The sequence below is a fragment of the Mauremys reevesii genome, linkage group 2 (assembly GCF_016161935.1).
Source record: "Mauremys reevesii isolate NIE-2019 linkage group 2, ASM1616193v1, whole genome shotgun sequence".
NCBI lineage: Eukaryota > Metazoa > Chordata > Testudines > Geoemydidae > Mauremys > Mauremys reevesii.
The window spans coordinates 147,440,278-147,464,365 of NC_052624.1; the positions used below are offsets into that span (position 1 = coordinate 147,440,278).

Consider the following 24,088-nt stretch of genomic DNA (forward strand, 5'->3'; position numbering starts at 1 on the left):
GTACGCCCACACCTTGAATACTGCGTGCAGTTCTGGGAGATCCATCTCAAAAAAGATATATTAGAATTGGAAAAAGTACAGAGAAGGCAACAAAAATGATTAGGGGTAAGGAACAGTTTCCATACAAGAGGAGATAAAAAAGACTGGGACTGTTCATCTTAGAAAAGAGACAACTGAGGGTGAACATGTTAGAGGTCTATAAAATCATGACTGGTATGGAGAAAGTGAATAAGGAAGTGTGATTTACCCCTTCACTTAACACGAGAACTAGGGGTCACCCAATGAAATTAATAGTCAACAGGTTTAAAACAAACAGAAGGAAGTACTTCTTAGAATCATAGACTATCAGGGTTGGAAGGGACCTCAGGAGGTCATCTAGTCCAACCCCCTGCTCAAAGCAGGACCAATCCCCAACTAAATCATCCCAGCAAGGGCTTTGTCAAGCCTGACCTTAAAAACCTCTAAGGAAGGAGATTCCACCACCTCCCTAGGGAACCCATTCCAGTGCTTCACCACCCTCCTAGTGAAATAGTGTTTCCTGATATCCAACCTAAACCTCCCCCACTGCAACTTGAGACCATTGCTCCTTGTTCTGTCATCTGGTACCACTGAGAACAGCCGAGCTCCATCCTCCTTGAAACCCCCTTTCAGGTATTTGAAAGCAGCTATCAAATCCCCTCTCATTCTTCTCTTCTGCATACTAAACAATCCCAGTTCCCTCAGCCTCTCCTCATAGGTCATGTGCTCCAGCCCCCTAATCATTTTTGTTGCCCTCCACTGGACACTTTCCAATTTTTCCACATCCTTCTTGTAGTGTGGGGCCCAAAACTGGACACAGTACTCCAGATGAGGCCTCACCAATGTCGAATAGAGGGGAATGATCACGTCCCTCGATCTGCTGGCAATGCTCCTGCTTATACAGCCCAAAATGCCGTTAGCCTTCTTGGCAACAAGGGCACACTGGTGACTCATATTCAGCTTCTCATCCACTGTAACCCCTAGGTCCTTTTCTGCAGAACTGCTGCCTAGCCACTCAGTCCCTAGTCTGTAGCAGTGCATGGGATTCTTCCATCCTAAGTGCAGGATTCTGCACTTGTCCTTGTTGAACCTCAGCAGATTTCTTTGGACCCTTAGGATAGGTCCCTGTATCCTATCCCTACCCTTCAGTGTATCTACCACCCCTCCCAGTTTAGTGTCATCTGCAAACTTGCTGAGGTTGCAGTCCACGCCATCCTCCAGATCATTAATGAAGATATTAAACAAAACCAGCCTCAGGACCGACCCTTGGGGCACTCCTGTTGGTACGAGCTGCCAACTAGACATGGAGCCATTGATCACTACCCGTTGAGCCCAACGATCTAGCCAGATTTCTATCCACCTTCACATAATCCACAGTCAACCTGTGGAACTCCTTGCCAGGGGATGTTGTGAAGGCCAAAAGTATTACTGGGTTCAAAAAAGAATTAGATACATTCATTGAAGATAGGTCCATTGATGGCTATTAGCCAAAATTCACATGGATGCAACCCCATGCTCTGGGTGTCCTTAAACCTCTGACTGCCAGAAGCGTGGTCTGGATGACAGGGGATGGCACACTCAATAATTGCCCTGTCCTGTTCATTCCCTCTGAAGCATCAGCCACTGTCGGAAGACAGGATACGGGGCTAGATGGACCATTGGACTGACCCTGTATTCTCTCTCTCTCTCAGATTAGATGTATTATCTGTCTAGATTATTGTTCTGTGTGCAACGACAGAACCGCTCCCCTGCAGCCCTGGATTCTGACATTGCACCCAGGGTGGGCATAGGAAGGTCTGGATGCTTTTCCAATGATATGTCCAAGCCATGCTCCTAAGTGGGTTTGTTTTCCTTTCCAAGCCCCGTTTGGGGCCATAGCAGCAGCACGAGACAGTCGTAGTCTCCCCCTCCCAGTGGTGTTTTTCTAACATAGATTGTTTTGTCGCTTTCTGTTACTATTAATACGCGGAACCTCTGTTGCTCCTAGCTCCAGGAAATTGGAATGGGGGATGGTCGTCAGGGGAGCAGTGTGGAGGAGGAGTTTGCCAGTCAGAAGAGTGCAGAATAAACATGTTTGTTTATTTTCCTTTGTACTCCCATCATCTGTGATTGGGCTCCTTTTGATTCCCTAATTTTTTTAAAAAAAGGGAATAGGCTGACACTTCCTTTCTGGGCTCAGCAGATGCTGCCCTCTGGCTCCCTCTGTAGGGGGTGTTCTCTTGGCACGTGCAAGGTCTGTCTCGCTGAGGACTGGGGGATTGTAGAGGCCGCAGGTCAGCTTCGTCCCACTGATGTCAGCTTGACGCCCAACAGCTGCGCTCCTCTGGGATGGTGCAGATCCCAAAACTCAGGAGTAAGCATGTGAGAGCTGGGGGCAAAGCACCTGCATGGAGAGGATCCGGCTACGGAACAAGCTTTCAGAAAGGATCAGACCAACCCAGAGACTGAGTGTCTTTAGGAGATGCTGCAAACCCTTCTTCTTTGAGAGAGCCTTTCTGCGGTAGGAATGACAGTCACAGCACGGACACCCCCCTTTCTGCCACTAAACCCCAACACTGACCCCCCACCCTCCACCCCAACCGACCACATTGATCCACTTTCTATCCTATAAGTCCCAACACTGACCAGCCTTCTACCACCAAACCCTGACCCCCCTTCTGCCCCTAAGTCCCAATGCTGACTCCCTTCCACCCCAAATCCTCACATTGATCCACCTTCTACCAAATACACCCCAATAATGACCCACCTTCTACCACCAAACCCTAACACTGATCCCCCCTTCTTCCCTGACCAGAACACTGATGCCCCCTTTCCCCATAAACCTTAGCACTAGCCCGCCTTCTGCCGCTAAACCCCAACCAACTGACCGACTGACCAACCAACCAACCAAAAATAAGAGACAAAATTAATAACATCTAAAACAAATTACAGATCAAGCCCCCAAACCCTTGAAAGGAAGAAGTGGCAAAGATGGCAGTACAAGACCCTGATAGCTAGCTCGAAGGGTGTGTATGGGGATGAATGGATAGCTAGGTGTGTGTGTGGGGGAGAGGTGGATGGCTGGATAGATAGATGGGTGCATAAGGGGATGGCTGGATGGACAGACAGATAGAAGGGTGTGTAGGGGGATGGATAGATGGGTGTGTAGGGGCATGGATAAATAGGTAGATGGTGTAGTAAGATGAGGCCCTGAAACATAAACTCTTGTATCAAAGGCCCAGTCTGAAACCTGAACCAAAGTACTTCCAGGCATTGCTAAGCAAAAGCTGGGCTGTGAGCCAGAGGCAGGTCCCACTCACAGAAGTTGGCAAGAAGAGGGTTGCTAGAAGCAGGTGCATCCACACATAAGTGCTAATAAGAGGAACTTGTGCCAAGATGGCACCTGGACATCCCAATACGAGGACATTCCACAGAGATAACAAGGATCAGGCAGGTGCATCTTAAAGACAGGGTCAAAAGGACAGCATGATGGATAGATTTGTTCGTTTGAAACAACATGATCAAAAGGGGAGACAGCACCCTAATGAGTCAAGGGGCTGTACCTCAATATGTCAGGAGGGATGAGTAATCTGTCCTGTAACTGTATAAAAGTAGGTCCCGGAGTGCGCGTCTTTGTCTGGCCTAGGGGCAGTGGAAAGTCCCGCCACTGACTGAGCCAGTCCATTGCCAGGGGGCACAAATTCGTAGTATGTCCTGTAGAGTCTACGGGAAACTATTTCTGTGCTTCGTTTGACAATAAACCTGGTTCAGGTTCCTTCGTACCTTACTAGAGTCTGTGGTCTTTGGGGGTTCTCTCGGGGTCTGCAGTGTCAGCTATCTGCGCAGAACGGGGGCAGCACACGGAGGGGACACGCACGCAGCCGACTGTTATCATCATCGAACAAGAGCAGAGCACCATAGCTACTGACAACAGATGGGTGTGTAGGGGCCTGGATGGATAGATAGATAGATGGGTGTGTAGATGGATGGATAGATGGATAGATTAGATAGATGGATGGGTGTGTAAGGGGATGGATGGATAGATAGATGGATGGGTGTGTAGGGGCCTGGATGGATAGATAGGTAGATGGGTGTGTAGATGGATGGATAGATGGATAGATTAGATAGATGGATGGGTGTGTAAGGGGATGGATGGATAGATAGATGGGTGTGTAGGGGATAGATGGATTAGATAGGTAGATGGGTGTGTAGGTGGATGGATAGATAGATGAGTGTGTAGGGGCATGGCTAGATGGATGGATAGATTAGAAAGATGGGTGTGTAGGTGGATGGATGGATAGATAGATGAGTGTGTAGAGGGATGGATGGATAGATTGGATTAGATAGATGGATGTGTAGGGGGATAGATGGATGGATAGATAGATGGGTGTGTAGGGGGATGGATGAGTGTGTAGTGGATGGATAGATGGATGGGTATCTAGGAGATGAATGGATAGATAGGTTACATCAGTGAGGGAATTAATTTGGCCCCATGGTGAAATGCCAGATCTGAATGCCTCTAAGCATTGTGGGCACTTGGAGCTGAGCATTGTGGCCCATCCCTAGTGACTTTGACTCAGGAGTCATCAGGGCGGCTGGCATTGGGATGGATGCAAGTCAAAGAGGCAGCTCAGCATTCAATCAGGAGCCAGTATCAACAGGTGAATCTACCCAGACAGGGCAGATGGCAGTGGGGTCAATTGGGAGTGCAGAACTGAGGTCAGAGTCACTTGTAGTCGACCGCATAGCAGGGGGGATCAATTTTTACCATGCAGCTGGGACTGGACCTGACTCTGATTAGGCAGCGAGCGCTGGAATGGATGCAGCTCAGAGAGCTGGGGCTGGATTCTCTGCCATCTTGCTCCCTGTGGCATCCTTTCAGCCTGTGCAAAGTGGGCTCCCCAGGCGGCCAGCTCAGCATGATAGTGCTTTGCATCTGCCTGGCACAGGCGTGAAGGACCACACAGCTGCAGAGAATCAGGAATCAGTCAATCAGTGGCACACAACTGGCACTGAAATCGGTTGGAGCTTGAGAACTGGCCTTGGTACCAGTTTGCATAGCACAGCGGAGGACTGGACGTCACTTCCTGGGTCACTGAGTCCAATCCTCTGCTATTGTAGGCAACCCTGGCTGGATCAGCCAGCGGGAAAGGGACTTTGCCTCCCTGTGGGTGTGTGTAAACACTATTCTCTCTATTTATTACACTAGGAACTAGAGACCCACAGCCACGGTCAGGCCTCCGATGTGCTAGGTGCTGCACGGATGCAGTAAAAGACCAGGGCAGGCAGAGGAAGGATTATTAGCCTGGCATTACAGATGGGGATCTCAGGCCTGGCAGACTAAGTGATTTGCCCACGGTCACACAGGGTGTCTGGCAGTGCAGGAAATTGAACTGACTTCTGAGTCCCAATGTGGCGCCGGGAGCATGAAACTGTCTTTGCAGCATGAAACGTGATGGAGCCTCACTTCTGAGCCAGCTGGGAAATTGCTGCCCAAACTTTTTCTGGGTCTGAAAAGGCCCATTTTTTGGCGGGGGAGGGAGCAATGTTTTGAAATTGGCCTTTTGACATTTTTTAAACGAAAATAGTTCTGTTTCTCCGTCCAAATGGAGATTTTGTTTAGAAAGGTAAGTTAATTTAAGGGAAAACAGTTTCCCCCAAAAAGGATGAAATGAAACATTCCGATTGACCCGATCTACAATTCTTTTTTATTTTCCAGTTGCAATTTGTTTGTTGGAGATTTTGACTTTTGGCCCCAATTTTGGATGGGAACATTTTTCAAAATCTCGAAAATGCTCATGGGACGGGAAAACCGATTCCTGCCCAGCTCTGCCTCTGGGCGGTATTGTGACAACTGTAATGATCAGGGGTCTGACTGGGATCAGAAAGCTGGGCCCAGGGAGAATCCAGGTCTCTCTTCCACCCTCCTCCCCTTTCTCAGCCTGTCATCCTTTTACAGCCTCTCTGTTCATTGGGAAATGCTCCAAGGATCCCAGCTCAAGAAGTCGCCTCTCTGGTGGGTCACAGGGTCACTGAACTTTTTGCATCCTCTCTCATCCTTCCCTGTCTCCCTATCACTCTTCCCTTTCTAGAGACAGGGCCCAGCTGGGGAGTTTGCAGCTCCAGATCTGGTGTCCTGGTTCTGCTCCACCTCCTGGGACCCCTCTGTGCTCAGCTGCTCCTAAGCACATGTGTGTTTGGAGAGGGGAGAATTCTGATCTCCTTCCGCTCGGAAACACACTGAGTCCTGCCTTCTGCACTAGATCCTCCTCGCTGGGACACTGCTCCGGCCGGGGTTACTGCATCCGTGGGAGAGGGCATGTGAAAGGAGACAGCGATGCTAGTCATGACACAGATATTTAGTAACAGGCCTGTCCTCCTGTGCTCTCAGCCAAGCCCCGGTGAGAGTTTATGTAGGTTGCCTGCGTGCTGCTGCTGCCAGAGAGTTTCAATTCCCTAGTGTGTCCTTAAACTGCACTGTGCTATCTGCCTCTCTCTCTCTCCCCACCCTGTTTATCTCTATATCTCATCTTTTGGCTTTCTTTAGCTCTCTCTGACTAGTGACAGCACTCTATCAGGAGCGACATATTGTTAACCCGAGTGACTAGTCAAAATGCGGGGCTTTCTGGGTTGTTCCAGATGAGGGCGGGGAGGAGATATTAATGATGGAGTCTGGTATGTTTGATGCAGTCTGGTGTATTTACTGAGAACGGACAAGGTCCTGCCTGTTTCCCTGAACTCAGGAGGATCTAAACAACAAGAAACAACTAATGAACCAGAAATTCTTTCAGCCAGCTCTCCCCAAATGCTCTTTCTAGGCCTGGTCTACACTGAAAAATTAGCTCGACCTAGCTCCATCACTCAGGGCCGTGAAAAATCTCACCTCCTGCGCAATGTCGCGAGGTCGACTCCTGGTGCAGATCTGGTCAGGATGAAGAAGAATTCTTCTGTCAACCTAGCTACCAGCTCTCGGAGGGGTGGAGTAACTGTATTGACAGAAAAACCCCTCCAGTCCATGCTATGGTGCCACAGTGACGCAGTTGCAGTACAGGAGCTGTGCAGCTGTCCTATAGCCATGAGGGGGGTGCAGGCGGAAGGAATGGGGCAGGGCCACTGGTCTGGTACGGGGGGCCCCTCACTTGTTTTGGCTCAGAGCCCCAGGAAACCTTGATCAGCCTCTTTATGGGGCTCGCATTCCTCTTTTGTCTTAGATGGGGCTGCTGAGCTGTCTCGGACAGGCATCTTAAATGTAGGGCGGAAGTCACAGCCATTTAAAGGAGATCGAATCCAACCCCCAGCAACATCTATTTTAGGCTATGTCTACATGACAGAGGCTGAGCCTATGCCAGCAAAGGCTCCTATTGTCGAGGCAATTGTACCAAGCCAGTATTGCCCGCCCCAGATGTTCAAAAACCAGGAGTCAGGCTCACCAGAAATCATGAGATTGGCTTTAACATCAGGAACTTATGTCAAAAATTATCGATTTTTATTTGCCTTCCGCTTTTTGAGTTGCTGGGGTCACATTTTGAAGCTTTCTCCACAGCCGCATGGGCCAGAAACTTACTTTTTCTTTAAGAATGAAGGCTGAAAGCATCCCATATCCACTTGACTCCAGGAGCTGCGGTTTTAAGGAAAACAATAATTATCAGGAGACTTATGACAAAACTATGAGAGTTGGCAACACTGCCAATATAACTTTTAAGGGCAGACCAAGCCTTAGGGTTTTATCCTTCCGCCATCACCGGAGTTTCTGGGCGACCTTCCGACATGAAATCGATGGCAAGAGCGAAGTCCCCAAGGCCCTTAATGGAGTCTCTAGCCATTGTTCAGGGATCTTTGGCCAGTGTGCGGTCAGGGGCACTGCCGCTGTTCTAGCCACTGGCTGGAGAACATTTGTACACGTGTACTTAGCGATATGCCCTGTCGTGGGAGAACAGGGCCCTGTGTGTGAAGATCGGGTCACCAGAAAACCGAGATCTCCCCGGATTCTCATTGTAGCTGTTGAATCAAACTGTAGCTTGAAAAATGCCACGTTGTCACCCTGTAAAAATGGCAGGGTGGGGCTCCATGCTGATCACCTGTCAGCGGTTTACCCCAGCTCAGGTTTGCTCAGTTTACAAATAAAGCCATGCTTTTTCGCCCCACAGCCTCTGCTATGAGTTAAGCTGTCCTACCAGCTCTCCCTCAGCCAGCAACAAAGGCTCTGCTGTCAGAATGAGCCAAAACCCAGGAAAAGCGATGGAAAGACGCCTACTGACTTTGATGGCTTTTGGATCAGGCCTTTAGGGGATGATTCTGTCGCGATGCATGAGCTGGAATAAGGCATCCGGCTCTGCGTTAGCTCTGCAGGGCTAACAGGAGTAAAACCTTGTTAGACTGGCTTGAAAGTCAGCAATCTGGCTCCGAGACACCCCATGGGGGCCAGTTTCACACAGGCGCGTCTCAGTGTGGATGACACACAGCACGTGCGGTTGCGTTTCAATTGTTGCATTCGCTCCCTGCTTCTCCTAAACCAGCCAGAGAGTGTTTTAGCGGCGAACAAAAAAACCCAAACACATGTCTTGTTGGCCTTGTGGCTCTCATTGTTGTTTGGTTATTCACGAATAATTACTCTAAAAGGTACATCTGTTGTCATGACAACCTATTAATCCGTTGGTAAAAGCCCCCTGTTTGCAATGGAAGCGTCCTCTCTCTATCTCTTTCCCCCCATCCCCACCTATTGCTCATCCATTCTCTCTCGCACGCTCGCTCTCCCTTTTCTGTAGATTATATCCTGCAATTGAGCCAGGCATGGAATTCCCCTTGAAGTCAATGAGAACTCTCTGCACAAAGGGATGGGGATCAAATGCCCCACTGTGTCTGTTTCCTCTTGCTTCTTGCCCCTCGTTTCTGCCCTCTCGTCCTGTGCAGACCGGCGACTCTGACTGGCGAGCCTGGTTGGTTTTCATTCACTCCAGGTTGCCCAAGGAGGGATAAGAGGAGAGAGAGAGCAGCACCAGGGACATGTATTTATCTTGTGCAGAAACACAAGACAGATGCAATTTCTTCCATCAGAAGCAGCAATTTTTGCCACTGGCAATCACCATGCAAGTGAGACACTGGCCTTGAATTTACCCTGGAGCCCGCTACCTAGCGCTCCAGAATGTGAGCTTTTAATTAAAACAATAAGTCTCTAGCAATTCTGATCACAAAGAAACCCTTCAAATGTGCAGTGGCACCAGCCCGACCCTGCAGACAGCATGAAATAATGGTTCTGAGCACTGTGGCCTGCTCCCATTCAAATCAACAGGATGTTGGCTCTGGAACCTATTGACGCCCGTATACGCTTTTGATGACAGCCCACAAGAAACAGGAGAGAATCATTCTATGCAGATCTGCAGACTCTACTGTGAGTGCTGTCTCACTTTGGGAATCATAGGGGGGAGGAGCTTGGATTGTGGGCGGAGCTCGGAGAGAGTATACCCCTTACTGTTTTTCCGAACCTACTGCAGCATTGGTCCTCCCCTGGAAGTGTTTGCTCTGGTTCCTAATCTACACCCGCTTTTGGTGAATCCCTTTGTGAGAAAGGGCCAACAGTGTATCCCATAGTGGGGGCAAAATCCCAAATGGAAGTGACTCCGCTATAGAGCTATTTACCTCTGTGCTGGGTGTACCGTTATGATTGTGTATTAACCCTAAATCACTGGCCCCTTCGTTTCCTTGCTCTCCCTCATTGGTCTGACTGTATCCGTCTGTAGCCGCTTGTCTGAGAGACTGGCAGCATTTGGGGGCAGGGACTATTTTTCGTTCTGTGTTTGTACAGCACCTAGCACAGAGGGGTCCCGGGCCATGACTGGGACTCCAAGGCAGTATGGCAGATGTGGGCAAACTACGGCCCGCGGGCCACATCCGGCCTGCGGGACTGTCCTGCCTGGCCCCTGAGCTCCCGGCCGGGGAGCCTAGTCCCCAGCCCCTCCTCTGCTGTTCCCCTTCCCCTGCAGCCACCCGCCGTGCGGGCCGCACTCTGGCCAGCCGCTCCCGCTAGGCAGTGTGGGGAGCGCAGCTGGCTCTGGCCGGGTGTTGCAGCTGCGAGCTTCTGCTGCTGGTAAGGAGGCAGGGAGCGGGGGATTGGGTAAGGGATCAGGGGTCCTGGGGGCAGTCATGGAGGAGGGAGCGGTTGGATGGGGCGGAGGTTCTGGGGGGGCGGTTAGGGGATGGGGAACAGGGAGGGTTGGGAGTGGGAGTCCCGGGGTGCCTGTCAGGGGGCAGGGATGTGGATAGGGGTCGGGAGGGCAGTCAGGGGACAGGGAGCAGAGGGCGGTTGGATAGGAGGTGGGAGGCCCGGGTGGGCTGTCAGGGGGCAGGGGTGTGGATAGGGGTCGGGGCAGTCAGGGGACAGGGGAGGAGGTGAGGGGCTGTCAGGGGGCAGGCGTGTGGATAGGGGTCGGGGCAGTCAGGGGACAGGGAGCAGGGGTTGGATAGGTGGCGGGGTCCTGGGAGGCGGTCAGGGGACAAGGAGCAGGGGGTTGGATAAGGAGGTGGGATCCCGGGTCCCGGGAGGGGTGGTCAGGGGATGAAGAGCAGAGGGCAGTTGGCTAGCGGGGTGGGAGTCCCGGGGGGGCTGTCAGGGGGCGGGGGTGTGAATAGGAGTCAGAGCTGTCAGGGGACAAGGAGCAGGGGGGTTGGATGGGTCAGGGCTTCTGAGGGGGCAGTCAGGGGGCAGGAAGTGGGAGGGGGCAGGGGACAGGCTGTTTGGGGAGGCACTCCATACAGTTGCACAACCCCAATGTGGCCCTCGGGCCAAAAAGTTTGCTCACCCCTGCACTATGGTAATAATAATTAATTATTAGCAGTAGTATTAAAATGCTGGCGTAAGCTGTTTGGTGATCTTGGATTTATTGCAATGGCTGTTTCACTGGACTGTGAGGTAGAAAAAGGACAGGAGAACAAGGTATTGGATGCTTTTCAGAGGTGACAGAGAAGCTCTGATTCCTCTTGGCCCCCTTCTGAGCCACTTTGTTCGTTGTACCTTTGATCAGTTCCTCTCTCTCTCCTTCTAAGCGTCTCTCTTTCTCTGTAGTTTGCAGAGGGCCAGATTCTGATCTCACACTGGTGTAAATCAGGTGTGACTCCACCTGAAGCCCATGGGCCTGATTCTGATCTGACTCAGACTGGTGTAAATCCCAGTGAACTGGTGTAAAGCCGCTATGAGTGAAATCAGAACAAGCCCCGCCCTGGCGGGATCCTGGCGCATGGCTTGCATTTGCTCTCTCGCGTACAATCAAATTCACAAAGTGATGGGAAAATGTCAGACATAATTAGGGGAAATTAACCAGGGAGCCTTCTCCTGAGGATCAGCAGCTTTCATCTCTCGGCAGGCTCGTCACAGTCTACAGCCTCCAACGCGGTTTCCCACGCACGCCCAGCTTACGCTTCGATAGCAGCAGGGCAGGGTCTATCCAGCCCTCCCTAGGGTCTGGGGTCCCATCACTCCACAGCTGTCAGTGCAGGAGGAAGATGGCTCTAGAGAGGTTATTACATGTCAGCCAAGTGCAGAGATCTCTGTACACAAGCTGAGGTGGCTGCCGGGGCCCAGAACAAGCTGGGGGATAAAAAATGAGACAAGACAATCCTTGTCACACACTGTTTACCTCCTTAAGGACACGTGTCTCTCCATCCCCCACCACCGACCCTCCCCAGCCCTGGCCTCTCTTCTCTTTTGCTGGGCAATCATTTTCTTCCAGCGGGCAACTCGTGCACATTGGTCGGCAGGTTTGTATAATTTTTGGTGGGGCCCAAAATGGTGGTGCCCCCCCGCTCCCACCCTTAAGCTGATATAAAATGAAGCTACAACGCGTCAGTGCCACAAGATTACAAGGGTCAATTAAAAGTGGAAAGTCAGAAGCAGCACTTGCCTACTTCAATATACAGTATTATATTTTGTTGCACCTGTTGTGATGAAGTGGGAATGTTCTTAATATTTTCTCTGAATATTGTGTGGGTGCCTCAGTTTCCCCTGCAAGATGCCAACTGAAGGTGTTGGGGACAAAGATCAGGTGGCCTCCCTGTCCGGAGGAGACACAGAGGCCAGAGGAGGGAGTGTCAGTTTGGAGCTGGCTGGGGAAATGGGGAGAGACCCAGAACTTGGTTCTGGGCTCCCCACCCCCCAAGATGGACCTGACAGAGGGGTTCTGTTTTCTGTACCAACAAGCTCTGTTTAAACTGTGTTCCTGTCATCTAATAAACCTTCTGTTTTACTGTCTGGCTGAGAGTCACATCTGACTGCGGAGTTGGGGTGCAGGGACCTCTGGTTGCCCCAGGACCTGCCTGGGCAGACTCGCTGCGGAAAGTGCATGACGTGGAAGGGCATGCTGAATGCTCTGAGGTCAGACCCAGGAAGGTGTAAGCTTCTTGCCCTGGAGACAGTATGCTCCGAGAGAGGAGGCTCCCCCAGAGTCCTGACTGGCTTTGTATGGAGTTGTTCCAAAGCATCACAGCATCCCCTTCCACACCATGCACTTCCCAGAAGTCTGCACAGGCACTGACACTCCCTCCTCTGGCCTTTGTCTCTTTTCCAGGCATTAGGAGGCCACCCGATCTCTCTGTTCTCCAGCACCTTCAGTTGGCACCTTGCAGGGGAAACTGATTTGGGAGAAATGAAGTAAAAGCTGCCCAAACTGAGCTTGAGCACTCCTGAATTTTGAGGTGTTCAAATCTGGAAGGCAGGTGCTGGGGGTGGGAGAGGGCTGTGGGCTCCATGGGGGAGCATGGCAGCAACTGTCTGGAGCTGCAGGGAGCCAGATACGCTGGTCTGAGTGGCACAGTAAGCGGTTTGGGGGTTGGAGAAGGGGTAGGGGGTTCCGGGGGGCAGTCAAGGGACAAGGAGCAGGGGAGTTGGATGGGGCAGAGGTTTGGAGGGGCAGTCTGGGGACAGGCAACAAGTGGATAGGCATGGGAGTCCAGGGAGTTTATCAGGGGACAGGTAGGAGGGTCCTGGGGGGAAGTTGGGTGGGGTCTCAGGAGAGGGCAGTTGGGGACAAGGAGAAGGGAGGCTTAGATAGGGGCTGAGGTCCCAAGGGGCAGTTAGGGGCAGGGGTCTCGGGAGGGGGTAATCCGGGGACAAGGACCAGTGGTGCTTAGATAGGGGGTGGAGTCCTGGGGGGCAGTTGGGGCAGCGGTCTGGGGAGGGGGCAATCAGCGGCCAGGGGCTGGGATTCAAAGGGCTCTGGGCTGCTGGCAGCCGCGGGGAGCCCAGAGCCCTTTAAATCCCAGCCGCGGCTGGAGTCAGAGGGCTCTGGGCTGCCTGCAACTGTGGGGAGCCCAGAGCCTTTTAAATCCCAGCCACGGCCGGGGATCAGAGGGCTCTGGGCTGCTGGCAGCTGCGGGGAGCCCAGAGCCCTCTGACTCCCGGCCGTGGCTGGGATTTAAAGGGCTCTGGGCTCCCCGCCGCAGCGGGCAGCCCAGAGCCCTCTGACTCCCGGCAGTGGCTGGGATTTAAAGGGCTCTGGGCTCCGCGCCGCAGCGGGCAGCCCAGAGCCCTCTGATTCCCAGCCGCCGGCTGGGATTTAAAAGGCTCTGGGCTCGCGGCGGCTGCCAGCAGCCCAGAGCAGGGGAGAAACCTAGCTCCAAATATTGCTGGAGCAGAGCCCCTGACTGTGAATATTCCTGGGGCTAAAGCCCCAGGAGCCCATATAAGTTGGCGCCCATGCTTGTGCAGACACCAGGAGTTAAAGACCAGGGGTCTGTGTCCCTCCCCTTTCACGGGAGATGTGCCTGTCTAAATCACTAGGTTTCGAGCGGCTTCATTTTGGTTTGATGGGTAGAGCAGGACTCCTGGGTTCTATTCCCAGCTCTTGGAGGGACTAAGAGACTGGAAGTCAGGGCTTCTTCTTGTGTTTCTAAGGCTGGCTCTGGGAAGGAGTGTGGTCTAGTGGTTAAAGCAAAGGACTGGGAGTCAGGACTCCGGGGTTCCTGTCTCATCACTGGGAGGGGTGCATTCTAATGGTCAGGCAGGGGACAGGATTCCTTGGCTAAATTACCCATTCTGCCCCTGCTTGCGGTGTGATCCGAGGCATGTCCCTTGACCTCTCCCCCTTTTCTAGATAGGCAAAGCGAGGCACCCAGGGTCACGCAGCAAGTCAGTAGCAGAACCAGGAAACCCATGACTCCCAGTTGCCTGCTTTAACCACTGCACACTGGGCTATGGGGCAGCAGCCCCTGCCTGGCAATGCTAAGGGGGCCTGACCCAATGTCCGCTGAAGTGAAGGAGGGTCCTTCTGTTGCTGCTAGATCCTTGGATGGGCGTTGCCTGGATGGAGGTGAGTTTCTTTGCTGCAGGCCTCCTGTGTGTTGTTGAGAGGGCAAGAAGTTGGGGCATTCATTGTGCGGGTGGGGCGGGGGGTCCTAACCCTTTTTGGGAGGTGATAGAATAGGAAAGATCCATGAAAAGCATCTGGTACTGGTGAACCTAGAGCAGGGGTCGGCAACCTTTCAGAAGTGCTGTGCCGAGTCTTCATTTATTCACTCTAATTTAAGGTTTGACGTGCCAGTAATACATTTTAATGTTTTTAGAAGGTCTCTTTCTATAAGTCTATAATATCTAACTAAACTATTGTTGTATGTAAAGTAAATAAGGTTTTTAAAATGTTTAAGAAGCTTCATTTAAAATTAAATTAAAATGCAGAGTCCCCCGGACCGGTGACCAGGATCCAGGCAGTGTGAGTGCCACTGAAAATCATCTCGCGTGCCGCCTTCGGCACATGTGCCATAGCTTGCCTACCCCTGACCTAGAGCATTCATTATCCCCCTTGCCAAGCAGTCTCTATAAGACAATAGTGACTGAGTCCTGGGCATGACTTATGGCCTCTCTCTACACAATCCACTTATTTCTGGGGATGGGGTATTTTGGGGAGGAACTTGGAGGTTAGATTAGGATTTCAGGCCTGATTTCAGTGCCGACGTTCGGGTGAACCCATGTCTTTCTTTGGGGCTGACCTGGGGAGACAGGCAGGGTGGAGGGTCTGACCAGATCCCCAAGGCACTGGATGAAGACAGAAAACGAGACTTAAGCCAGCCCCCAGCCTCCCCAGCTCCCAGCCACCCAAGGCCCTGGAGGTAATGCCGTTATCTCTGCGTTTGCCTCACACAAGTGTCTGGCAGATATAAATATCCCAGGAGAGTCCTGGTTAATTTCAGGATTTATCAGCAGTGCTGCAACTGTCAGAAGCAAAATAATCTGGGGAGAGGGGAGTCGAGGAGGTGTATCCTAGCCCCCATCTGCACAGAAGCCACCCCTCTGTGTTCCCTCTGTGATAATACCTATCTCTTTCCATCCCTAGATTGCAAAGGAGCTAAGCATCATTTTCCCGATCTTTACCCATCACAGGGAGGTGACGTGACTTGGCTGAGGTCTCTCAGCAACGCAGTGGCAGAGACAAAAATAGAACTGAGGTGTCTCATGTCTAAGGCCTGGTCTACACATAGAGATTAGATCGACCCAGCTACGACACTCAGAGCTGTGAAAAATGTCACGCCCCATGCGCCGTAGTTAGGTTGCCCTAATGCACAGCTATGTTTCCAGGAGAATTCTTCTGACAACGTATCTGTCACCTCTTGGAGAGACGTATTAATGGCATTGATGGAAAAAAAAACCTTCCGTTGATGTAGGAAGCATCTCCGCTACGGCCCAACAGCACCATAGCTGTGCTGCCGTACCAGCTGTGATGTAGACAGACCCTTAGGGTTTCCTTTATGAATGGGGAAACTGAGGCATCGAGAGGGGACGTGGCTTGTGGAAAGTCACACAGCACGGCAGTGGAATAGAACCCAGGTGTCCTGACTCCTCCTCCAGTGCCCAGCCTACCCAGCCTCTGATGGCGGTGGCTGGAATACGCTCCTGGTTATTTATTTGTATTAATGTCCAAGCTGCTCTTGCTTTCTTGTAGCTAAAAACTGGCTCGCCCGAAGGGCTGGGCCTTATCAGATAAAAGAGGATGGCAGACACCAGAGAAGGGACCTGGCAGGTCTTGTTTGCTGCTGCTCGGCTTCCACCGACACCCTCCAGGGCCCAGGACATAGCAGGGGACTCATTCTCCAGCACTTTCAGCCCCCATCCCGGGGGTCTCCACCGCTGTCAGTCCCTCCCTTCTCCCTGGCCCAGTCCTGGGGGCTTCAGACCTGAGCACTGTCCAAACTGCCTTTCCCCTAAGCATGCCCCTGGGAACACACTGAGCTCGGGGGTGCTCTCAGCCACTCCACCAGCCCCTGCTCTGCACCTGCCAGCCCCTTGGCTCTCTCCCTGCGTAATCCCCCATCCTGCAGCTCCACTGGGCGCCGTTGTTCCCAAGCCTGCACCCAGCAGCCCCTCGGCCCTGGGAAAACACAGAGGGCTGTAGCCTCTGGCAGCGCCAATCCCTGCGCTCTTCCAGTAAAAAATTAAACTCATTACAGCCGCGGGCACAGGTGATAAAGGAAGCAAAGCTTTGTAAATGGAACCTGTATTGGTCTTTTGTCCTGGCCGGAGTTTAATATCCGCGGGTGTGTTTGTGCTAGATAGACATCAGCGGCTGGCTTCCCCGGCTCATTACCTCGCATCACACCAGCTGGAGCTGGCTCAGCCCAGGCAACAAGAGGGAAGCCACAGGCTGTGCTTTAACTTCATCGGGTGCTGGGGGGTGGGGGGGGAGGGGAAGGGAGTGGCAGGGATTGGACTCTCATGGAGCCCCACCCGTGTGAATGGAGCAGACGGGTGAGGTAGGGGAGCAGTACTAGGGGTCATCCACTTCGTAGTGGGCACAGGCCATGCTTAGTGCATGTACCAGGTCTCCTGGCAGCTGGCACCCCTCCATTCCCTCCACATGCTCCCTGGGCACCATCCTCCCACCTCCTCCGTTGCAGGGACTCCCTACAATTGCCCCAATCTCACCCCATGCCAGGGGTTCCCCTCCCCCACCCCACACCAGGGCCCTCCATTTCCCCCATGCCTGGGGCTTTGTGTGCAACCTCAGTTCCCCCTTCTCTACCATGCTAGGGACAGAACAAGGAGCAATGGTCTCAAATTGCAGTGGGGAAGGTTTAGGCTGGATATTAGGAAACACTATTTCACTAGGCGGGTGGTGAAGCACTGGAATGGGTTACCTAGGGAGGTGGTGAAATCTTCTTCCTTAGAGGTTTTTAAGGTCAGGCTTGACAAAGCCCTGGCTGGGATGGTTTAGTTGGTTTTGGTCCTGCTTTGAGCAGAGGGTTGGACTAGATACCTCCTGAGGTCACTTCCAACCCTGATAGTCTATGATTCTGTGACTCTGTGTGGCCCCTTTCCCCCATACCACGTCCCCCAATTCCCCCCACCAGGGGTTCTGTGCACTCCATTCCCCACTTCCTCCACGCCCGGGTCCCCCATTTTCCCCTTCATGCCAGGAGCTGTGTGCATGCCCCATTCCCTGCATCCCCGCATTCCCCGCCCCCAGCTCTTCTTTCTGTCTGGGAGATAAGTAGCGTGTCAGCATGTTAAACTCCATTGGGAGGATAAGCAGAGATGAGATACTGAGGTATTGTTATGCCTGGACGTGTTAATTGGTGCCATCACCTCGCTGTTTGATCTACAGATAATTGCGGAGGTGCTTGAAGCAGTAGCTCTGCTAATCAGCTGGCAGGGGCTTCCTCTGGTCCCCATTTCCCCCCTTTTGGGTTTCCAATTTCCCCCAAATTCAGTAGGGTTCTGGCCACTGATGCCTGGACCATACCCTGAAATTTTGGAATTGATCAGATGCGGTGTTCAAAAGTTATCGTATTACCTATGCCAAGATGCCACTGAGCACAAGGCCTTTGCAAGCTCAGCCAACTACAGGATTACATTTGTGGCATCTGAATTAATGGGGGTCTCACTATTCCTTGTGTACCTCCAAGACCCCCCAGGACTCAGAAGTGTGTGTGTGCAGGCGGTATGCAGGCTTTAAGCTCTCTGCTGAAGCTGCTGCCAAAGACTGTGACCACCGTGAGGTGCCCGTTGTGATATGGACACTCGTCCACAAGGAAATCAGTTAACATAACAACCTCGTGAGTGGGAATCGAACCCACAGCTTATACTGCTAACAGGCCCAACTGCATTAGCATAGAGGCAGTGGAGCCTTCCCATGCCAATGCTGGTGCACAGGGTGGGAACCTGTCTCTTCCATGCCTCTCTGCTGTGCGCTGCTGTTCCCATCTGCTGTATGGGCCTGAGAGCCACTCGAGGTTAGCCATAAGGCTTGGGCTGGCTCAGCTCCATTCTGGGCCTTGCAGCTGCCAGGATGTGTAACGGTGAGAAGTGACGGAGGCAGCGGGATCACACCGTGATGGGGATCCAGGAGCAAGGCTGCGAGAAAGTCTCACCACTGAGGCTATGTCGACACTGGAACTGGAGATGGGATTGCAGCTCGGGAGGGCGCCGCTAGTTTTGAGCTAGCTAGCAGGAGAACAATAGGAAAGCAGCGAAGATGTGGCAGAGTGGGCTCGCTGCCTCCGTACCCACCCACCTGCCGGGGAGCCTGGATATGCACACTAGTTGCTAGCCTGTGCTGAAGTCCCTTAATGCTAGAGTGGGGCTGCCTACCTGCACTACAATCCCACCTGAATCTGCCGCGTAAGGCTCCATGATCCAGGGAATTCTCTCATTCTGCCCCCTTCCCCGTGGAAACGGACACAAACGCCCTAGTGCCTTCGCAGGCTTTAAGCTTTAAGGCTTTAAGCAAGGCCGCACAGGTCACCCGCTCTTCTTGTGGGGAAAGGGTTAAAATCTTCTCCCTGCCCCAGCCAGGGGAGCAGCTGGGATGGAGCCCAGCTGGAGATGATCCGCCTTTAGGAGGGAATATAAAAGGGAGAGGTTGGGTTATGTGGTTTTTCCCCAAGGCAACTGACTAGCCCTGCTCCCTAAGAGCTGATCAGGTATGGGTTTCTAGTCCCAGGCTCTAGCTGGCCTTGGCATGGAAGGTTTCACTGATGCCAGTGGATGTTTTGGGAGGCTCCTGGGCTGGACTGAAGCAGCCTGTTGTCTATTGGTGCTGGGCCAGGATTGCAAGTTTCCTCCCCTGCAGCTTGTGGGTGGGGAGGGGTGCTCCTCCTTGGAGTGTCAGGTGGTCCCCCTCCTAGGGAGCAATGCCATAGTCCCCTACCCTTGGGAGCAGCAGGGGCCCCTCTCTCTCTCTCTTAAGCTAGTGGGGTGTTGCTGCCCCCCAACTTTTCTTAGCTGTTGGGGCAACCTGTGTGGGTGGGCTGGGCTTTCTATACTGTTGACCTCCTGCTGCACACATTAGTCTCCTGGGCGGTGTCAGTGGGGCCCTGTCCCCTGTGAGCCGTGTGGGGCCGTTTGCCCCTCTCAGGGCTGTTGTTTCGGGTGCTCTGCAGACTCAGGCAGATGTCACAAGGTGGGTTATTTTTGAGTCCCATTTTCATGCTCATCTCCCAACCGGAGGGCTCAAGCCCTATATTTTTAAAATGGCTGCTGAGTTTCTAATGCCTTCATGTGACTCCAGAAGCTAGGGCCTTAAGCATGGGCCTACAGTGCCTTGGTCTTTATTTGGCCCTAAGTACCATGTGTGTGGCTCTTCTTGTGTCCCCCGTTGTCTGGCTTTACATTATAGCATCCTTGGGGCGGGGACCAGCTGTGCAGTGGGGTCCTGAGTGGCCTTTGGCAGCTATTGTAATAGCAGGTGACTATCTTCTGCAGCCTAGGACGCATGTATGGGAAAACCTAGATCCCAAAGCCCCAGAGAGCTCTGTAAAAGAGCTCAGGAGACAGCACTGCCCTCTCTGAGAGCAGAGTGATGGGGGCAGGAGGAAGCCGGTAAGCAGCCTGTAACCTCAGGTTTCCAGAACTTGGGGAGAGCATCCAAATTCCCTGTGCTCCTAGACAAGCAAGCAGGGCAATTCTGGGGACCCTTGGCCTCTGCCAACAGCCCCCAGGTGCAGGGCTAGGCAATGGAGAGTATTTTCCATGCTGGTTGGCTGGAAGACAAAAGCTACAGGCTGTGCAGCCTCCTCTAAGCAGGGCTGGTTCAGACCCATGTTGGGTCTCCGGTCCCAGGTCTCTGTCGCTCCCTGCAGCATGTGTGATCAGCTACCCCAGGGCCATGTGGGTGCAGAGCATCCCCCTTCTGCATTTGCTATAGTGTCCATAAAGGTGTGATGCAGGCAGTTGGGACTCCCCCACCCTCTGGGCAAGTGTGGGGGTTTGGATCGCCAGCTGGGATGAGATGGGGACTCTCGGGTGTCTGGAGTTAGTGTGTGTGGAGGGAGATAAGTAGGGCTCTACCACATTCGCCATCCATTTTGGTCAATTTTACATCCATAAGATTGTAAAAATTGTAAATTTTATGATTGCAGCTACGTAAATCTGAAATGTCAGTGTTGTAAGTGTGTGTGTGGGGGGGCGTGTTGCAAGGTTATTGTAGGAGGGTGGGGTTGCAGTACTGCTACCTTTGCTTCTGCAGTGCTGCCTTCAGAGCTGGAGAGTGGGGGCTGCTGTCCAGGAGCCCAGCTCTGAAGGCAGAGCCTCTGCCAGCAGCAGCACAGAAGTAAGGATGGCCTGGTATGGTATTGCCGCCCTTACTTCTGCGCTGCTGGTGGTGGGGTGCTGCTTTCAGAGCGGGGCGCTTGCCTCTCTAGCCACCCAGTTCTGAAGTCAGAACAGAAGTAAGGGTGGCAATACTGTGACACCCTCCCCAAAAATAACCTTGCAACCCCCCTTCAATTCCCTTTTTGGGTCAGGAGCCCCAATTTGAGAAACGCTGGTCTCCCCCATGAAATCTGTATAGTATGGGGTAAAAGCGCACAAGACCACATTTCATGGGGGAGACCAGATTTCACAGTCCGTGATGTTTTTCATGGCTGTGGATTTGGTAGAGCCCTAGAGATGAGGGAATTCTGACTGGAGGTTTCCCATTAAACAGGAAGGGGAGGGGAATCGTTGATCTCACTCCAGTGAAGGGAGACAGTGTGAGCCTCTCTGAGGCACAGAGCAGCACACACCCAGCTGTGCCCCCTGTGGTATGGGGACAGGGTGGGATAGGATCCTCTGGCTGGAGGGGAATAGGGTGGCAGCTGTGGTTGCAGCCACTGGCTGAATCAGCCCTGCTTCTGTGATTACAGAAGGTGGGAGTGTGAATGGGGGAAGACGGCACATAACGCTGCTGCTGCCCCCACCTTCCCCTAGTAGCAGCCGTGCTGGAAACTGGGACAGCCCATGAACTATGAGGTAGGGGCAGCTTCTGGGATGCCCCCGAGCTGGTGATGGGCACCACTTACTCTGCTCCTATGGGTCCTGAGACATGCTGCCTCTCACTACACAAACTCTGAGACAAGGCTCCCTGCCTGAGAGCTGACTGCCTCTTCTGTCCCGTGTGGAGCAGGTTCTGATGAAGATCAGTATGGGAAATCAGTGGCACTGAATGAACTGCATACCCATCCCCCCATAGCACATGGCAGGCCAGCCCTGCCAGTGGCCATGGGTGGGTAGTCAGGAGACCCAGGTATCAACTGAACCACACTTCCTGTCTCAGGGCAGAGACTGGGGTCCCACTGGTGGTTGGAATCCTAGCCTGGATTGTGCACTCCACTCCTGTGTTTCATGGAGATGCTGCATCCTGGGTGATGCATGTGGGTGAGTGGGCTTCCTTCCTCCTGCTGTGACACAGCACTCCAGATGAGGCCTCACCAATGTGGGGATGGGGGGAGATCAGCCCTCTTTCTTTTTTTTACCAATTGTGCTTCTGGGTATGTATGAGTTCCCAGCACCACTGCAAACGGCGGTGCATTATGGGTGACTGTAAAGCCTTCTGGGGGAATTGTCAGAGGAAAAATCAAACTCTCACTCCTCCAGATAAGATCTCATGATTCCTCAGTGGTATCCCATAATCCTTCCGGATACAGTGTCATTAAGAAGTTTGTCCTGACAGAGTCTCTGCAATACATTTGGGTGGAGGGGGACTGTAGTAACCTACAGGAACCTTGGAGGGGGTGAGCACAAGTTGCAGTAGAGAGGAATTTGGGGAGGTGCCAGGAAGATGGTCTGTGTGGACATGGCTGGAATGTGTCCTGCAGTTGGAACATCTCCATAAATAGCTCTCCTGACAAAGCCAGTCTAGTTTTACAAGCATGGAGTCTGCCTGCATTTATTACCCAGTATGGGGTACACAAAACAGGGGCAGAAGCAACAGCACACGGCGTGTATCCACACAGTGGAGTCTCTTTTCTGGGGTGGTGCATTTGAAAATGCACCAGTTTAACATCCTTTGGTTTACTAGTTTTAGTAGAAGAGGAAGACTTGTTTTTTTAGCTCACACTAAAATATTATTCAGAAAAAACTGTTTCCAGTGAGGATCCGCTGGCTGTGGATTAAATAAAGAGAAATTCAGACCTGCCACTTGGTTTTGGGCAGACCAAAGGTTGTCTCTACCCAGAGCATGTTGCTGGGAGATGGAGAGAGGCTGAGTCCATTTAAAACAGATGTTGTTAAAGCCTATGCATTTCCAGCCCCCTAAAGGAGGAGAATGGTCTTGTGGTGCGAATGCAGGACTATGAATTGGGAGAGGTGAGTTCTTGTCCCAGCTATGTTGCTGATTTGCTGGGTGAAGTTGTGCAAATCACTTCCTCTCTCCTGACCTCAGTTTTCCCCATCTGGAAAATGGGTGATAACTCTTCTGTGCTTGTTTGTGAGGTGCTTGGGTTGAAAGTAGTGGAGACAAGTGTGGTATAATTTGATGCTGTATAGTGATTTGGACCAGTTCTCCCCCATGTGGAGAAAAGCTTTCATTGGTGCAGTGTATTGCCAATGCTGGGGTCTTGCAATGTGCATAACGCTGTCTTTCTAGAATATCATTCATCTCAGCACCTCTAAAGCCCCTTCTCAATATGAGGTGATTGATCTTGGTACAGTCATGGAGGGCAGGTATCATAGGCTGGGGGAGGCTGAGTCTCCCCAAACAGCCTGGCGTGGCCCTGCCTATGCTCCACTCCCAGGTCCCCTCCTGCATTTTCCACTGCTCTTCTGTGGCCCAGGCTGGGCTGGCAGCTGCAGTGGAGGTGCTCTGGCCTCAGGGGGACAGGGGAGAGAAGTGGGAGGGATGGTGCCTCAGCCAGAAGGGGAGGGGCTACCTGCCCTGACAGCTGGTTCACCTGCCACCCATGGGTACAGTTGTGCCCCACCTAACAAGTGGGGCCCTGATCTGCAGGGGCCTCAAGGGGCTATTCTACATGTCTGTGATGCAGGAATGGTCAGTCTATCTCCCCTGCACAAGCCAGTGCTAGAGGGGAGAGATTTGTAGCTGAAGATTTTTGCATCCAACCTCTGGGTTCTCTCCCAACCTCCTCGTTCCCCATGGTGTGTAGAACAGTTCCTCTCTTGCTGGCTTTCCCATTTCTTCAGTTGTGCAGGATGCAGCAGATTATCAACCATTTCCCCTTTTAAAAAAAAACTGAACTAACCCTTCCACCCTAAAAGCAACTAGCTCTGTTCCTCTGCAAACAGATGTAATTACCACCAAGGAACTGGGAGCATCTCTCCACAAAAAGAGCTGGATGGTGGATAGAGTTGCATGGAGGTGGTGAAGAGAGACCATGATGGCGAACTTAATTTTGTGCTGGAGAGGGAAAGCCCCGTCCTCAAAACAGTGACAGCACCAGCTCAGGCATTGTAAACACCCCAGGTGCTGCCTTTCCAACATACTTGGATCCCTTCTTAGCAGGACAGAGGTGCTCCCGTGCCAAAGCCCATCAACCCTTGGCCTCTCTGCAGAGAACATCAGTTGACGTGGTGGCTTGTGAATAGACCACTCTCTGCTAGGGACTGAACAGAGACCCATCAAACTAGTTTCACATAGGGCATCACATGGTAACAACTTTAGAGTATTGTCAAACTGGGCTAGATTTGAACTGGGTTACTTGGAGAGGGTAACTCTGCTAACTAGTCCTCTGAGCCACTGAAATCCCATAGCAAAATACCAAGATATCCATGGTCGGTTGGTTCTGTGCTGGAGCCAGATACTGTTAGTAGGTTGGGTTAGAGGCAGCTGGCATATGGAGCCCAAAGAAGCATTAGACAGAGGCCTCTGTTCATTGCGGTGTCAGTGGAGCTGCACTA

At 52.4% G+C, this 24,088-nt stretch overlaps 1 protein-coding gene and 1 long non-coding RNA gene across 4 annotated transcripts in view; both read left to right on the forward strand.

Annotated features, from left to right (window-relative positions):
- The window catches only part of ADRA2B (adrenoceptor alpha 2B), a 40,656-nt gene extending 25,280 nt beyond the window's left edge, over window positions 1–15,376 (forward strand). The window contains exon 3 of the mRNA XM_039528042.1: window positions 15,315–15,376. The gene's annotated coding sequence lies outside the window, so the exon portion shown is untranslated. The remainder of the gene's footprint in view (window positions 1–15,314) is intronic.
- Window positions 15,377–18,862: 3,486 nt separating this feature from the next.
- LOC120398340 overlaps window positions 18,863–24,088 on the forward strand; it is a 37,520-nt gene continuing 32,294 nt past the window's right edge. For all 3 annotated transcript variants that reach the window (XR_005594329.1, XR_005594328.1, XR_005594327.1), the window contains exon 1: window positions 18,863–18,897. This is a non-coding gene — a long non-coding RNA (uncharacterized LOC120398340). The remainder of the gene's footprint in view (window positions 18,898–24,088) is intronic.